At 41.3% G+C, this 16,106-nt stretch overlaps 1 protein-coding gene and 1 non-coding gene across 2 annotated transcripts in view; one reads left to right on the top strand and one right to left on the bottom strand.

Annotated features, from left to right (window-relative positions):
• FMN2 (formin 2) overlaps positions 1–16,106 on the top strand; it is a 357,570-nt gene that overhangs the window by 66,009 nt on the left and 275,455 nt on the right. The gene's annotated exons all lie outside the window — the stretch shown is intronic.
• TRNAC-ACA (transfer RNA cysteine (anticodon ACA)) lies at positions 4,610–4,682 on the bottom strand. The gene has a single exon. It is a non-coding gene; the product is annotated as a tRNA-Cys (tRNA).

Raw genomic sequence — 16,106 nt, 5'->3', positions numbered from 1 at the left:
ACACACAGACCACATGTGAAAGAATTGCAGATGCTAAATGTGCTGTGGGAACACAGGCAATGCCACACTTAACTTCCTGGGGTACATGGGGAGAAGCCCCCCACCACACCCAGAGAGGGGGCATTCATAGTGGCACTTGAAGGTTAAGTAGGAGTTTGCCAGGTGGAAAGCCAAGGGGTCTTTGAGAAAAATCATCTGCCCCAGAAGCATGGGGCTCTGATGGATCCTGGTGCATCCAGAAAACAGGGAGTCATCTGGGGTGGTAGGAGCAAAGGGGCCCTTGAGGAGTATGGGAGGAGATGTGGTGGGCAGAAGGCCATGGGTCAGGGCACATGCATGGGCCAGACCAGGACACGGAATTCTGTCACAGAATCATTGGAGATCTGTAAGGTGTTTTCCTGGCAGGAGATGGGTGTGCTTGTCGTTGCTTTAGCTGAGGTCTCCCTGCACAGTGGGAGGTGGCTGCATGAGTGTGGCAACCAAGGAAGAGATTATTGAAATATTTTAAACAAGATTTGAGAGCTGGAGCAATTGAGGTGAATGACAGTCTCATTTTAGAGGTGGATCTGAATTGGAGATGGTTGGTTTCAGCTAATGGCTAGACTTAGAATGTGCAGGGTTGTCAAAAGTCAACAGGTTTCTAGATTGGGAGATTGGATGGAAGATGTAATTTTTGAGTAATTTTAAATAACTCATACTCTCAAAATTTTTGAACAATTCTCAGTTTGTCAATGAAAGGACTCCTTAGTTACATCATTTAACAGCAAACAGCAAACCTAATTAGTTGGCTTTTTAAAATGGTGGCTAGGACTTGGGAAGGCCCTTGAAAAGAGAAGCTTTCAGCTTGGTTTGAGGGAGATCAAAACCATTCATTTAAATTCCATTCCAGTCTGTTTATGAAATTTTATTTCAGGATACTTCAGATTTATTGATCACTTGCTGAAAAGAGTGAAGTCTCTGCATGGGAGCTTCTATTTAATTCATCTATGTTGCTCATGCTGTGATTTCAAAGGCATGCTGGGGATGTCTTGCTCCATCAGGAAGCTGGCTCCCTCAGTGGTGTGGGAGGCGGTGCTGGCAGGCTTACATCTCTGAAACAGAGGCCATGAACTTGCCTCAAAGGAAGGGCTTTAAAAAAAAAAAACAAGGACACTTCTAACATCTGAATTAAAGCAGGACAGGATCAGCAGGCACTTTGAGCCTGGGATGGTAAGAGAAATCCACTTTTGTGGTGGAAAGCCTCATGCAACATAGAAAAGGTGTGTTGGGGCCTGTCTCCCAAAAAGATAAAGCAAAATGTTTTGACCAGGAAGATGGAATTTGAGTGTCTTCAGGTGAGTAAAGTTTGAACAGAAATAGCTGTTAATCATCTGAGCAATAATTTATGCTAAAGACAAGAAAAAAGAAAAACTAAGGCTTAGAAACAAAAATATATTTTGCTACTTGAGAAGCCCTTTGAAATCTTTAGAAACAGTGAAAGAACAGAATTTATAATTTGGAGTTCATTTTCTCTTCTTTTCTAGTGACTTAATGTTTTTATTTAATTGGAGGGTAATTGCTGTACAATGTTATGTTGGTTTCTGCCATACAACAACGTGAATTAGTTATAACTCTACATATCTGCTCCCTCTTGAGCCTCCCTTCCATGCTCCCTGCATCCTGCCCCTCTAGGTCATCTAGTATCTTCATTCCTTCCATTCAGATAGGTTTATCAGTACCATTTTTCTAGATTCCATATATATTCATTAATACATATTTGTTTTTCTCTTTCTGACTTAATTCACTCTGTATAACACGCTCTAGGTTCATCTACCTCACTACAACTGACACAAATTTATTCCTTTTTATGGCTGAGTAATATTCCATTGTCATCTGCATATCTGAGGTTATTGATATTTCTCCCGGCAATCTTGATTCCAGCTTGTGCTTCTTCCAGCCCAGCATTTCTCAATATGTACTCTACATAGAAGTTAAATAAGCAGGGTGACAATATACACACTACCCTTATGGCAGAAAGTGAAGAGTAACTAAAAAGCCTCTTGATGAAAGTGAAACAGGAGAGTGAAAAAGTTGGCTTAAAGCTCAGCATTCAGAAAACGAAGATCATGGCATCTGGTCCCATCACTTCATGGGAAATAGATGGGGAAACAGTGTCAGACTTTATTTTTTTGGGCTCCAAAATCACTGCAGATAGTGATTGCAGCCATGAAATTAAAAGACGCTTACTCCTTGGAAGAAAAGTTATGACCAACCTAGATAGCATATTTGGAGAAGGCAATGGCACCCCACTCCAGTGCTCTTGCCTGGAAAATCCCTTGGATGGAGGAGCCTGGTAGGCTGCAGTCCATGGGGTCGTGAAGAGTTGGACATGACTGAATGACTTCACTTTGACTTTTCACTTTCATGCATTGGAGAAGGAAATGGCAACCCATTCCAGTGTTCTTGCCTGCAGAATCCCAGGGACGGGGAAGCTTGGTGGGCTGCCGTCTATGGGGTCACACAGAGTTGGACATGACTGAAGTGACTTAGCAGCAGCAGCAGCAGATAGCATATTAAAAAGCAGAGACATTACTTTGCCAACAAAGGTCCATCTAGTCAAGGCTATGGTTTTTCCAGTGGTCATGTATGGATGTGAGAGTTGGACTGTGAAGAAGGCTGAGTGCCGAAGAATTGATGCTTTTGAACTGTGGTGTTGGAGAAGACTCTTGAGAGTCCCTTGGACTGCAAGGAGATCCAACCAGTCCATTCTGAAGGAGATCAGCCCTGGGATTTCTTTGGAAGGAATGATGCTGAAGCTGCAACTCCAGTACTTTGGCCACCTCATGTGAAGAGTTGACTCATTGGAAAAGACTCTGATGCTGGGAGGGATTGGTGGCAGGAGGAGAAGGGGATGACAGAGAATGAGATGGCTGGATGGCATCACTGACTCGATGGACGTGAGTCTGAGTGAACTCCGGGAGTTGGTGATGGACAGGGAGGCCTGGCGTGCTGCAATTCATGGGGTGGCAAAGAGTCAGACACGACTGAGCGACTGAACTGAACTAACTGAACTGACTGAATATTCCATTGTATATATGTACCACAACTCCTTTATCCATTCATCTCTCAGTGGACATCTACATTGCTTCCATGTCCTTGCTGTTGTAAATAATACTGCAGTGAACGTTGTGGTGTATTTCAGAATTGTGTATTCAGAATATGTGTATTTCAGAATTGTGGTTTTCTCAGTTTATTTCTCTAGTAAGGGGGTTGCTGGATCATATGGTCATTTTATCCTAGTCTTTAAGGAATCTCCATCATGTTCTCCATAGTGGCTGTATCAGGTTATGTTCCCACCAACAAGGCAACAGGGTCCCTTTCTCCACATCTTCTCCAAGAATTTATTTTTTGATGGTGGTCATTCTGATTTGTGTACTTGTGTTAGTCACTCAGTCATGTCCGACTCTTTCTGACCCCATGAATTGCAGCACGCCAGGCCTCCCTGTCCGTGGAATTCTCCAGGCAAGAATAGTAGAGTCGGTTGCCATTCCCTTCTCCAGGGAAACTTCCCAACCCAGAGATCAAACCCAGGTCTCCTGCATTGCAGATGAATTCTTTACCATCTGAGTAGTACCTGGGAAGTAGTACCAGCTGTGAAGTACCTGGTGTGAGGTGATACTTCATTGCAGTTTTGATTTGCATTTCTCTAGTAATGAGTGAGGGAGAAGGCAATGGCAACCCACTCCAGTACTGTTGCCCGGAAAATCCCATGAATGGAGGAGCCTGGTAGTCTGCAGTCCATGGGGTTGCTAAGAGTCAGACATGACCGAGCGACTTCACTTTCACTTTCTACTTTCATGCATTGGAGAAGGAAATGGCAACCCACTCCAGTGTTCTTGCCTGGAGAATCCCATGGACGGAGATGCCTGGTGGGCTGCAGTCCATGGGGTCGCACAGAGTCGGACACGACTGAAGCGACTTAGCAGCAGCAGCAGCAGCAATAATGAGTGATGTTGAGCATCTTTTCATGTGTTTATTGGCCATCTGTATGTTATCTTTGGAGAAATGTTTGTTTAGGTTCTCTGCCTATTTTGATTGGGTTGTTTGTTTTTCTGATTTTGAACTGCTTATATCTTTCAGAGATTAATCCTTTGTCAGTTGCTTCATTTGCAATTGTTTTCTCCATTTCTGAGGGTTGTCTTTTCATCTTGTTTATAGTTTCCTTTGTTATGCAAAAACTTTTAAGTTTAATTAGGTCCCATGTGTTGACTTTTGTTTTTATTTCCATTATTCTAGGAGGTGGGTCAGAGAGGATCTTACTGTGATTTATGTCAAAGAGTGTTCTGCCTATGTTTTCCTCTAAGAATTTTATAGTTTCTGGCCTTACATTTAAGTCTTTAATCCATTTTGAGTTTATTTTTGTGTATGGTGGTAGGAAGTGTTCCAGTTTCATTCTTTTATAATACATGTAGCTGTTTAGTTTTGCCAGCACCACTTATTGAAAGTGAAGTCACTCAGTCGTGTCCGACTCTTTGCGACCCCATGGACTGTAGTCTACCAGGCTCCTCCGTCCATGGGATTTTCCAGGCAAGAGTACTGGAGTGGGTTGCCGTTTCCTTCTCCAGGAGATCTTCCTGACCCAGGGATTGAACCTGGGTCTCCTGCATTGTAGGCAGACACTTTACCGTCTGAGCCACCAGGGAGCCACTTATTGAAGAGGCTGTCTTTTCTCAATTGTATATTCTTGCCTCCTTCTTCAAAGATAAGGTGTCCATTGATGTAATGGGCTTTATATCTTATTCCATTGGTCTGTATTTCTGTTTTTATTCCAACACCATACTATCTTGAGGATTGTGACTTTATAGTATAGTCTGAAGTCAGGAAGGTAGATTCTTCCAGCTTCATTTTTCTTTCTCAAGAATGCTTTGGCTATTCAGGGTCTTTTGTGTTTCCATGCAAATTGTAAATTTTTTTGTTCTAGTTTTGTGAAAAATGCCATTTGTCATTTGATAGGGACTGCATTGAGTCTGTAGATTGCTTTGGGTAGTATAGTCATTTTCACAGTATTGCTTCTTCCAATCCAAGAACATAGTTTATCTGTCCATCTGTGTCATTTTTTATTTCTTTCATCAGTGTCTTGCAGTTTTCTGCATACAGTTCTTTTGTCACTTTATGTTGTTTTATTCCTAGGTATTTTATTCTTTTTGTTTCAGTGATGAATGTCATTGTTTCCTAAATTTCTCTTTCTGATTATTCATCGTTAGTGTATTGGAATGCAGGAGATTTCTGTGTATTCATTTTATATCCTGTAACTTTGCTAAATTCATTGATTATATTCTGGTGGCATCTTTAGGGTTTTCTATGTATAGTATCACATCATCTGCAAATAGTGAGTTTTACATCTTCTTTTCCAATCTGCTGCTCCAGCTGCTGCTGCTAAGTCGCTTCAGTTGAGTCCAACTCTGTGCGACCCCATAGTTGGCAGCCCACCAGGCTCCTCTGTCCCTGGGATTCTCTAGGCAAGAATATTGGACTGGGTTGCCATTTCCTTCTCTGATGCATGAATGCATGCTAAGTCGCTTCAGTCGTGTCCAACTCTGTGCTACCCTATGGACAGGAGCCCACCAGGCTCCTCTACAGGATTCTCTAGGCAAGAATACTGGAGTGGGTTGCCATTTCCTTCTCCACTTTTCCAATCTGGATTCCTTTTATTTCTTTTTGTATTGATTGCCATGTCTAGGTCTTCTAAAACTATATTGAATAACAGTGGTGAGAGTGGGTACCCTTGTTTTGTTCCTGATATTAGAGGAAATGCTTTCAGTTTCTCAGCATTGAGAATAATGTTTGCTGTGGGTTTGTCATATATGACCTTTATCATGTTGAGGTAGGTGGCTCAGTGGTAAAGAATACACCTACCAATGCAGGAGACTTGGATTCCATACCTGGGTCAGGAAGATACCCTGGAGAAGGAAAGGGCAACCCACTCCAGTATTCTTGTCTGGGAAATCCCATTAATAGAGGAGGCTGGCAGGCTACAGTCCGTGTGGTCACAAGAGTTGGAGACAACTTAGCGACTAAACAACAACAAAAGTTTCCTTCTGTGCCGATTTTCTGGAGAGTTTTTAAAATCATAAATGGAAAATTTTGTGGAAAACTTTCTCTACATCTATTTTGATGATCATATGTTTTTTGTTTTTAATTTGTTAATATTTTGTATCATATTGATTGATTTACATATGTTGAAGAATCCTTACATCCCTGGGATAAATTCCACTTGATCATGTTTTTCTTATTTCTTGAGGTAGAATTGTATTGCTCTAAACATTCCTCATAGAACTGCTTTTGCTGTATTCCATAGGTTTTGAATTGTCATGTTTTCATTGTCACTTGTTTATAGGTATCTTTTGACTTCCTCTTGAATTTCTTAGTGATCTCTTGGTTATTTAAAAGTGTATTGTTTAGCCTCCATGTGTTTGTGGGGTGTTCTTACAGTTTTTTTTTCTGTTAATTGATATCTAATAGCATTTTGGTCAGAAAAAATGACTCATACAATTGTAATTTTCCTAAATTAACCAGGGGTTGACTTTGTGACCCATGCTGTGATCTTTCATGGAGAACATCCATGTGTACCTCAGAAAAAAGTATATTTTACTGCTTTTGGATGGAATATCCTGTATAAGTTAGGTCCATATGGTCTAATGTATCATTTAAGGCTTGTGTTTCATTATTAATTTTCTGTTTGGATGATCTATCTTTGGTCTGAGTGGTAGTGTTAAAGTCTCCTGCTGTTACTGTGTTACTGTTGATTTCCCCTTTAGTAGTTGTTAGCATTTGCCTTATGTATTGTGCTCCTATGTTGAGTGAATATATGTTTATAATTGTTATATCTTCTTGGATTGATCTGTTGATCATTATGTAGTATCCTTTCTTGTCTGTTGTAATATCCTTTATTTTAAAGTCTGTTTTATCTAATATGAGTATTGCTACTCCAGCTTTCTTTTGATTTACATTCATATGAAATATCTTTTCCCAGCCCCTTTTAGTCTGTACCTGTCCCTTGGCCTGAAGTATTTCTATTGTAAACAGCATATATATGGATATTGTTTTTGTATCCATTCAGCCAGTGTGTATCTTTTGGTTGGAGCATTTAATCCATTTCCATTTAGGTTAGTTTTTGATATATATGATTCTGTTACCATTTACTTTACGGTTTTGGGTTTGCTTTTGTCGGTCTTTTCTTTCCTTGTGTTTCTTGTCTAGAGAAGTTCCTTTAGCATTTGTTGTAAAGCTGGTTTGGTGTTGCTGAATTCTCTTAACTTTTGCTTAAATTAAAAAAGCTTTCAATTTCTCCATCCAGTTTGAATGAGATCTTTGCTGGGTAGGGTAATCTTGGTTGTAGTTTTTTTCCTTTCATCACTTTCAGTATATCCTGCCACTCCCTCTGGCCTGCAGAGTGTCTGCTGAAAGATCAGCTGTTAAGCTTATGGGGATTCCTTTGTATGTTATTTGTTGCTTTTCCCTTGCTGCTTTTAATACCTTTTCTTTGTGTTTAATTTTTGTTAGTTTGATTAATATGTGTCTTGGTGTGTTTCTCTTTGGGCTTATCCTGTATGGGACTCTCTAGGCTTCCTGGATTTGGGTGGTTATTTCCTTTCCCATGTTAGGGAAGTTTTCAACTATAATCTCCTTAAATATTTTCTCATACCCTTTCTTTTATCCTCTTCCTCTTGGACGAAATGTCGGTGTGCTTAATGTTGTAAAGCACATGGAGGTCTCTGGGACTGTCCTTTTTTCTTTTCATTCTTTCTTTATTCTTCTCTGCTTCCATTATTTCCACCATTCTATGTTCCAGCTCACTTATCCAGTCTTCTGCCTCGCTCTGCTGTTGTTTCACTCAAGTGTATTTTTTATTTCAATTACTGTGTTATCATTGCTGATTGTCTGATTTTTGTTTCTTCTAGGTCTTTATTAAACACGTTTTGTATGTCCTCAACCCACACCTCAATCCTATTTATCTATGCCTCCATTTTATTTCTGAGATTTTGGATCAACTTTACTATCATTACTCTGAATTCTTTTTCAGGTAGACTACCCATTTCCTCTTTATTTGTTTGGTCTTGGGGGTTTTTACCATGCTCCTTCATCTGCTGTATGTTTCTCTGTCTTTTCCTTTTGTTTAATTAATGTATTTGGGGTCTCCTTTCCACAGCTTGCAAGGTTTCAGGTTCCTTTTACTTGTGAGGTTTGTTCCCCTGGGTGGGGTTGGACCAGTGTCTTGTGAAGGCTTCCTGGTAGAGGGGAGACTGGTGCCTGTGTTCTGGTGAGTGGATCTAGGTCTTGTCTTGCTGAAGGGCAGTGCCATATCCAGTGATGTGTTTGGAGTGTCTGTGAGCTTGGTATGGTTTTGGGCAGCTCTGGCACTGGAGCTTGCTGGCCTTGGGTGGGTCTTGGTGTTAGTAGTAAGATGGAGGCCTTTGAGAGAGCTCTCATTGATTAATATGCCATGGGGTTGGGAGTTCTCTGGTTGTCCAGCATCCTGGACTCAGGTCTCCTACCTTGGAGGTTTCAGGCCTGACTCCTGGCTGGAGCACCAAGACTCTACACAATGCAGAGAAGAAAGAGAAAGAAATAGAAAAAAGAAAGGAAAAAAAAAAAACAAACAAACATACAAACAAAGAATGGACAGACAAAACCCTGAAACAAATGGTAAAACTAAACAGACAGAAACACAAATAAACTCACATACACTCATAAAAAGAAAAGACAAGAGAAAAAAAAAAGGAAGAATGAAAAGGGGAACTAAGACAGAAGAGAGTAATCAGACCAATAAACAAACCCCTAGGGGCTTCCCTGGTGGCTCAGATGGTAAAGCATCTGCCTGCAACATGGGAGACCCAGGTTCATTCCCTGGGTCAGGAAGATCCCCTGGAGAAGGAAATAGCAACCCACTCCAGTGCTCTTGCCTGGAGAATTCCATGGACAGAGGAGCCTGGTAGGCTACAGTCCATGGGGTTACAAAGAGTCAGACACAACTGAGCAACTTCACTGAAAACTAGTAAAATACAAAAACCAAAAACATGGAAAAAATACAATATAGCGAAAAAGTACTGTAGACATAGGAAAAAATAAAATTTAAAAATAAAAGCATAGAAAAGGTAATTAAAAAATAAAAATTAAAGGAATAATTTAAAAAAGCAATAGAACATAGCAGAAAAAAAGACAAAAACATAGAGATAGTGTTAGTAAGAAAAGTATTTTCCCTGAACTCAGTTGTGAGTGTCCTCTCCCTGACAGTGAGGTCCTCCGATACTACTAGGAAGTTCTCTGGACCTGCCTTGGGCACTGTGAGGTCAGCTCAGACTCGGATCTGGCCTTACTCTAGCTTGTACTTGCTTCCAGAGTCCACCATTGCCCCCAAAGTCCACAGTCGCAAGCAACTGGGGGAATTTCATCCCAACTGGGGGAATTTCATCCCAACTGGGGGAACTTGCTGTGGTTGCACAAGCACATTTCCTTCCTCTTTAGCCACACAACCCCTGGTGTGCTCCATTTTGGTTTTGGTCCTGCCTGTGTTTGTAGGCAGTCCTCTGGCATCTGTTTCCCACCCAGACAAGGGGAAGGAGAAAGAGCGGCTGCTTAGGGCTCACTTGCTCAGTGTGGCCAGGGAGGGGGAAGGATACAGGATCACAGTTGTGATGTGTGGGGACTGCCTGCCGCAGAGGCCTGTGGGAAGGTGCTATAGCCTGAGGTGGGTTGTGCACTCTCCTAGGGGAATTGGCCCTGGGTCATGGGTCCCTCAATAGTGTTAGGGTGCACAGGCTCCCTGAAAGGTGTCCACAGGGACCTGCACCTGCTCACAGCTTGGTGGCAGTCCACACCTCACCTCTGGGGTCACAGACCACAGCCTTACCTCCCCCCTGCCTCCCATCCCCCGCTAGCACACAAGCTGGCCTTGGCAGCAGCCGGCCAGCATTCCCACCTCTGCGGTCACAGACTGCAGCCATGGCTCATCCCACCTGTGGCACTTGCAAAGGCTGCATCTTGCTGTCTGAGAGCTTGTGGAGTTAGAGCTTCCCTGTGATAATGATCTCTTATCTCCATGGGAGGCCCAGGTTTTTCTGTGGACTCCCTCAGCTGTATCATACTAACCCCTTCAGGTTGTCTTCATGGCAGTCACTCCCAGTCCTCTCCCTGGGATCAGACCTCCAAAGCCTGAGCCTTAGCTCCCAGCCCCTACCTACCCTGGAAGGCATGCAGACAAGTGTCTCAGGCTGGGCAGTGGTAGTTAGCTTCCATCCCTGTGTAAAATTCTCTCAGCATTGCCTTCCACATACCTGTTGCTGCACTCTCCTCTGAGGTTCCAAGGTTCCCCCGTCCCCGCCCATGAAGGGTTTTCTGGGTGTGTGGAAACTTCCTCCTTCACAGCTCCCTCTCAGAGGTGTGGGTTCCAAGCCAAATCCTTTGTATCTCTCTTTTTTTGTTATTTCTTTTGCCCTACCCCATCATGTAGAGATTAGCTTGCCTTTTTGGAAGGTCTTCTGCCACCGTTCAATAGGTGTTCTGTAGGGGTTGTTCCACGTGCAGATGTATTTTTTTTTAATATAAATTTATTTTAATTGGAGGTTAATTATTTACAATATTGTATTGGTTTTGCCATACATCAACATGAATCTGCCACTGGTATACACGTGTTCCCCATCCTGAACCCCCCTCCCTCCTCCCTCCCTGTACCATCCCTCTTCGTCGTCCCAGTGCACCAGCCCCAAGCGTCCAGTATCATGCATTGAACCTGGACTGGCGATTTGTTTCATATGATATTATACATGTTTCAATGCCATTCTCCCAAATCATCCCACCCTCTCCCTCTCCCACAGAGTCCAAAAGACTGTTCTATACATCCATGTCTTTTTTGCTGTCTCGCACACAGGGTTATCATTACCATCTTTCTAAATTCCATATATATGCGTTAGTATACTGTATTGGTGTTTTTCTTTCTGGCTTACTTCACTGTGTATAATAGGCTCCAGTTTCATCCACCTCATTAGAACTGATTCAAATGTATTCTTTTTAATGGCTGAGCAATACTCCATTGTGTATATGTACCACAGCTTTCTTATCCATTCATCTGCTGATGGGCATCTAGGTTGCTTCCATGTCCTGGCTATTATAAACAGTGCTGCAATGAACATTGGGGTACACGTGTCTCTTTCCCTTCTGGTTTCCTCGGTGTGTATGCCCAGCAGTGGGATTGCTGGGTCATAAGGCAGTTCTATTTCCAGTTTTTTAAGGAATCTCCACACTGTTCTCCATAGTGGCTGTACTAGTTTTTTGATGTGTTTGTGGGGAGGGAAGTGATCTCTATATCTTACTCCTCTGCCATCTTGAAGGCCTCCCTCATTTCCTCTTAATTGTATTTCTGAGATCCAGACAATGAAAATTAAAGCTTTTTTTTTAGTCACAAAAGTGTGTAGCTGTTGACCTGCTTAACAGTCTGCATTGTTTACTCTGACAGATGATTTTGTCCCCAACAGTGCCGTGCTATTAGTAATACTTTATGTTGAGACCATCTTCTGTGGGGATGGAGGGAACTTTATAGCATTTTCCAGTGTATCAGGAGTGAAGTCATTGGTTTCAGTTAATTATTCCTGAGAGTTGAAGTCTGTGTGTAGCAGTGTGAAATCTGTGGGCGTGTGTGCCTTCGCTGAAATGGTGTTTTTAAGTCCTTATTCTACTAGTTCAGTGCTTTCCTGGAAATGTCAGTAATTGAGAGAAGTCATAGCTTTGTCATCTGGGTCATCTGAAGGTGAGAGTAGTAAATGATTAGGATATTAACCATTATTATTAACTGCATTTGATGCTATTTATTGAACATTTGCTAGAGCTTGAAGCACTGTGATTGCAAAAATTACCTCAAGCTATAGGTAGCTCAGTGGTAAAGAATCTGCCTGCCGATGCAGCAGATGCAAGAGACACGGGTTCAGCCCCTGAGTCAGGAAGATACCCTGGAGTAGGAAATGGCCACCCACTCTAGTATTTCTTGCCTGGAAAATTCCATGGACAGAGGAGCCTGGCAGGCTATAGTCCATGGGGTCTCAAAAAGTCACACATGACTGAGCATCCACACATGCACACATGCATCCTCATTTTACCCCGGGAAGAGTGAGGTTCAGGGAAATTAAGTAACTGTTCAAAATTTAAAATAGGAACCAAGGTGCTAATTGCCACAACATCCTACCTCTTGCATTTAAAAAAAAAAAAATTCTTTCAGCTAGATAATACTAGAAGCAATGTTACATATTTAAACTAGAGAAAATGTCAAGTTATATTCAGCTTGGAATTTTTTAAAAAACCATGAGTTTTCAGGGTCTCTGAGAATAGGCTCTGTGTATTGCAGGAAATCTTGTATGCTTAGTTGGATGTAGGAAACCTTACTTTTTGGGAGGGGATTTACAATGACCTTGAGTAAGTCAGCTGACCTCCCTGAATGATGTTCACAGCATTACTGCTGTTACATAATAAATATATTTGAATCTGTGCCATGAGTAAGGTCTGTGACGCATGTTTCCTCCCTAGGAAAGAGACATTTACACTTGAGTGAAATTTTTGTTCCTTCATAGTCAACCGACAATTCAGGTGTTAAGTTGAATAGAAATGAACTTCTAGGTTAAATACTTCTTAAAAATCATAGAAGTCCATCTACTCTCCTTTGCCTGAGTTTGATCCACCTGATGGGATCTTCCAAGGTTGTGCCTTCCCACCTCGTCCCTCTTGTCAGTACACCACTGACCAGCTCACCTGTCCAGTAACTGTGTCTGCTTAATTGTTAAGCAACTTCCTTTTGAACCCTGAATGCAGCCTCTGTTGTATCCAGCTTCTCTTAAGGTATCTAGTTGAGAAAATGATGGGTTGAATGTTGGTGATTTAAGTGTTTGAATTCAGATGTCACGTCTTGGAAGAATTGAGCTAATTAGTACCATGTTTGTATGTTCAATATCATATTTGTTATTCGTTCTTTGGAATCTCAATTCTTACTCTTGTCCTCATATGAATATCCTCTACTTTCCAACTATACACTGTGCTAGTGGTGCCACCGAAGAAGGAAATGGCAACCCATTCCATTATTCTTGCCTAGAGAAATCCATGGACAGAGGAGCCTGGTGGTCTGCGTCCATAGGGTCGCACAGAGTCAGACACGACTGAAGCGACTTAGCCTGTGTGCATGCCTTGAAGAAGGCAATGGCAACCCACTCCAGTATTCTTGCCCGGAGAATCCCAGGGATGGAGGAGCCTGGTGGGTTGCCGTCTATGGGGTCGCACAGAGTCAGACACGACTGAAGCGACGTAGCAGCAGCAATGGTGCCACCCAGGAGAACTCATATGATGTTTTCTCTCCAACTGATTTCTTAAATATTTGGACAAACAGAGCTTGACCAACTACATCCTATAAAATTAGTCAGAAACAGGACTTACACTATTTCCAGTTCCCTATCTTTACTTATGGGATTAACTCAAGTGCTACAAAATATTATACACACTATTTTATCTGGAGCCAAAAAAAGGTTTAAGGAAAGTCATTGTAAAAGCTGTTCCTCCAACCTGATAGTTTTATTTCCTTTAATTCTGAGAATGTATGTTATTTGTAATATGTTACTATTGGTAGGATATTCTTGTGGTAAAATACAGGCAGAGACTCACAAGAAATTTTGAGAAGTTGGGGTATTTGTTCAACTAATACCAAATTATGAAGGTACATTTTCTTGTGGTTTTCAAAATATACCCTAGGAAATGTCTCTTTATACCATCTTCCATATGATAACTAGAGCTTAGAGTGAGTTGGTGTGGCCTCATTAGAAATATATTAATATCAGCATCTTCTAAATGACCTCTAGTCATTGGAAAGATATACTCCATTGTCCCAGCTCAACATTAATTCCCCCTGCTCTAATATCTAACTTCTTTGTCTTCTCTATTGAATAGGAGTAACAGCTTTATATATCTTCCTGGTCATGAAGTTCAAAATGGTATTCCTCACCATCCTGAAAGGCAGGTGTTACTTTGCTCTGACTATGAGAAGTGGAAGACAGGTGAAACCAGTTAATAGCAACTTCACAGTGAAACATGCTTTGCTCTAAACTTGTCACCAAGTCAGGAACCCCATCAACCCTACTGGCTCAGAACTAGGTGTGAGGAAATTCCCTTCCATGTATTGAAAACTCTGACTGTTATTTGTTGTTTTTGTTTTGTTTTTGTTGTTGTTGCAAATAATATATGTTCACTGAGAGGAAATTTATAAAAGCCCAAGGTCATGGCAGTTTGGACATTTTTACTTTCTCTTGAGCTCTTACAAATTTTTCAAACCATCTCAGTGAATAAGAATTATTTTCATCCATGTATGTATCCACATGCACAGTTCTTTTAACGTTGTTTTACGTTTTTACTCCCTGTTCCTTTTTAAACTTTTTTTGTCATTAATAAAACAAGCTTATTAGCAAAACAAAGAAAATCCTGGGTTGAGGTGACTTCAGTGGTGAATTTCACTGGATTTTTAAAGAAGAAATAATACGAGTCCTACATAATCTCTTTCAGTATATTGTATTTAGGTGGTATTAAAAATGGGAACCTACTTAATTTAAACTGAAATTGAGGTTTATGTTAAAACCAACATTTTGCAAATGTGCTTTTAAGGCTTAACCAGGATCTGTATTCTAGGGCAGTGAAAACAGTTTCTTGACACTCTAATGCAAGTGATAGATACTCCAGAGATGTGGACTTTACTGGGATACAAGGGAATTACATTTAAATTTTGAAGGCATTTTATATAAAGCACAGCTATAAACCTAATAATTTTGATGTATTAAGTTATCTTTAATACTTTTTCTATAAAACAGGTGATGTTTATATCCCACAATGAAAATTTTTTATATGGTGAAATTGGCTTTGCTGTTAACATCACTCCAAAAACTTGCTAATTTCACACTCCAGAAATGTTTACTGAGGACCATTTTTTATAAAACTGTCATTGCTTCTAATTTAGACTTTTGCTTAAAAGGAAGTGAATATACAAAATTATATTGCCCCTACTGTGCCAAAAGAAAATATTAAAAGTAAGTAGGAGAAGGCAGTGGCACCCCACTCAAGTACTTTTGCCTGGAAAATCCCATGGTCAGAGGAGCCTGGTGGGCTGTAGTCCATGGGGCCGCAAAGAGTTGGACATGACTGAAGTGACTTATCACATAACACATAGCAACCTAGTATCAGTCCTGAAACATTGTGGTGTAGTTTTACCTGTTTCTGGAACTTCGATAAATATGTCCTACAGTACACACTCTTTTGTATCTGCTACTTTGCTCACTTTACGTGAAGTGAAGTGACTCAGTCATGTCCAGCTGTTTGTGATCCCATGGACTGTAGCCTACCAGGCTCCATGGGATCCATCCATGGGATCTTCCAGGCAAGAGTACTGGAATGAGTTGTCATTTCCTTCTGCAGGGGATCTTCCTGACCAAGGGATCAAACCCGGGTCTCCTGCATTGCAGGCAGATGCTTTACAGTCTGAGCCACCAGGGAAACTGTCATTTATTTTCATTTTTTCATGGTTTCCCACTGTGTGAAGATTTCATATTTTATCTAGCTACTCTGCTGTTTGTGAACATACCTGTTTTTCATTTGAGTGATTTTAAAATGCTGTTATGACATTCTTGTACATTTCTGTTGGATATATGCCTGGGGGTAGATATGCATATGTCCAGCTTTATAAGAACCAGAGAAGGCAATTGCACCCCACTCCAGTACTCTTGCCTGGAAAATCCCATGGACGGAGGAGCCTGGTAGGCTGCAGTCCATGGGGTTGCTAAGAGTTGGACATGACTGAGTGACTTCATTTTCACTTTTCATGCATTGGAGAAGGAAATGGCAACCCACTCCAGTGTTCCTGCCTGAAGAATCCCAGGGACAGGGGAGCCTGGTGGGCTGCCGTCTATGGGGTTGCACAGAGTCAGACACGACTGAAGCAACTTAGCAGCAGCAGCAGCACCTTTATAAGATATGGTGAAATATTTTTCATAAGTAATTCTACCAATTGATAGTTCAGTCAACAATATATGAGAATTCCCATTATTTTACATTCT

Source organism: Bos indicus, chromosome 28 (genome assembly GCF_029378745.1).
Source record: "Bos indicus isolate NIAB-ARS_2022 breed Sahiwal x Tharparkar chromosome 28, NIAB-ARS_B.indTharparkar_mat_pri_1.0, whole genome shotgun sequence".
NCBI lineage: Eukaryota > Metazoa > Chordata > Mammalia > Artiodactyla > Bovidae > Bos > Bos indicus.
The sequence above is the reverse complement of the archived record's forward strand: the minus strand, read 5'-3'. Positions and strand labels throughout refer to the sequence as shown.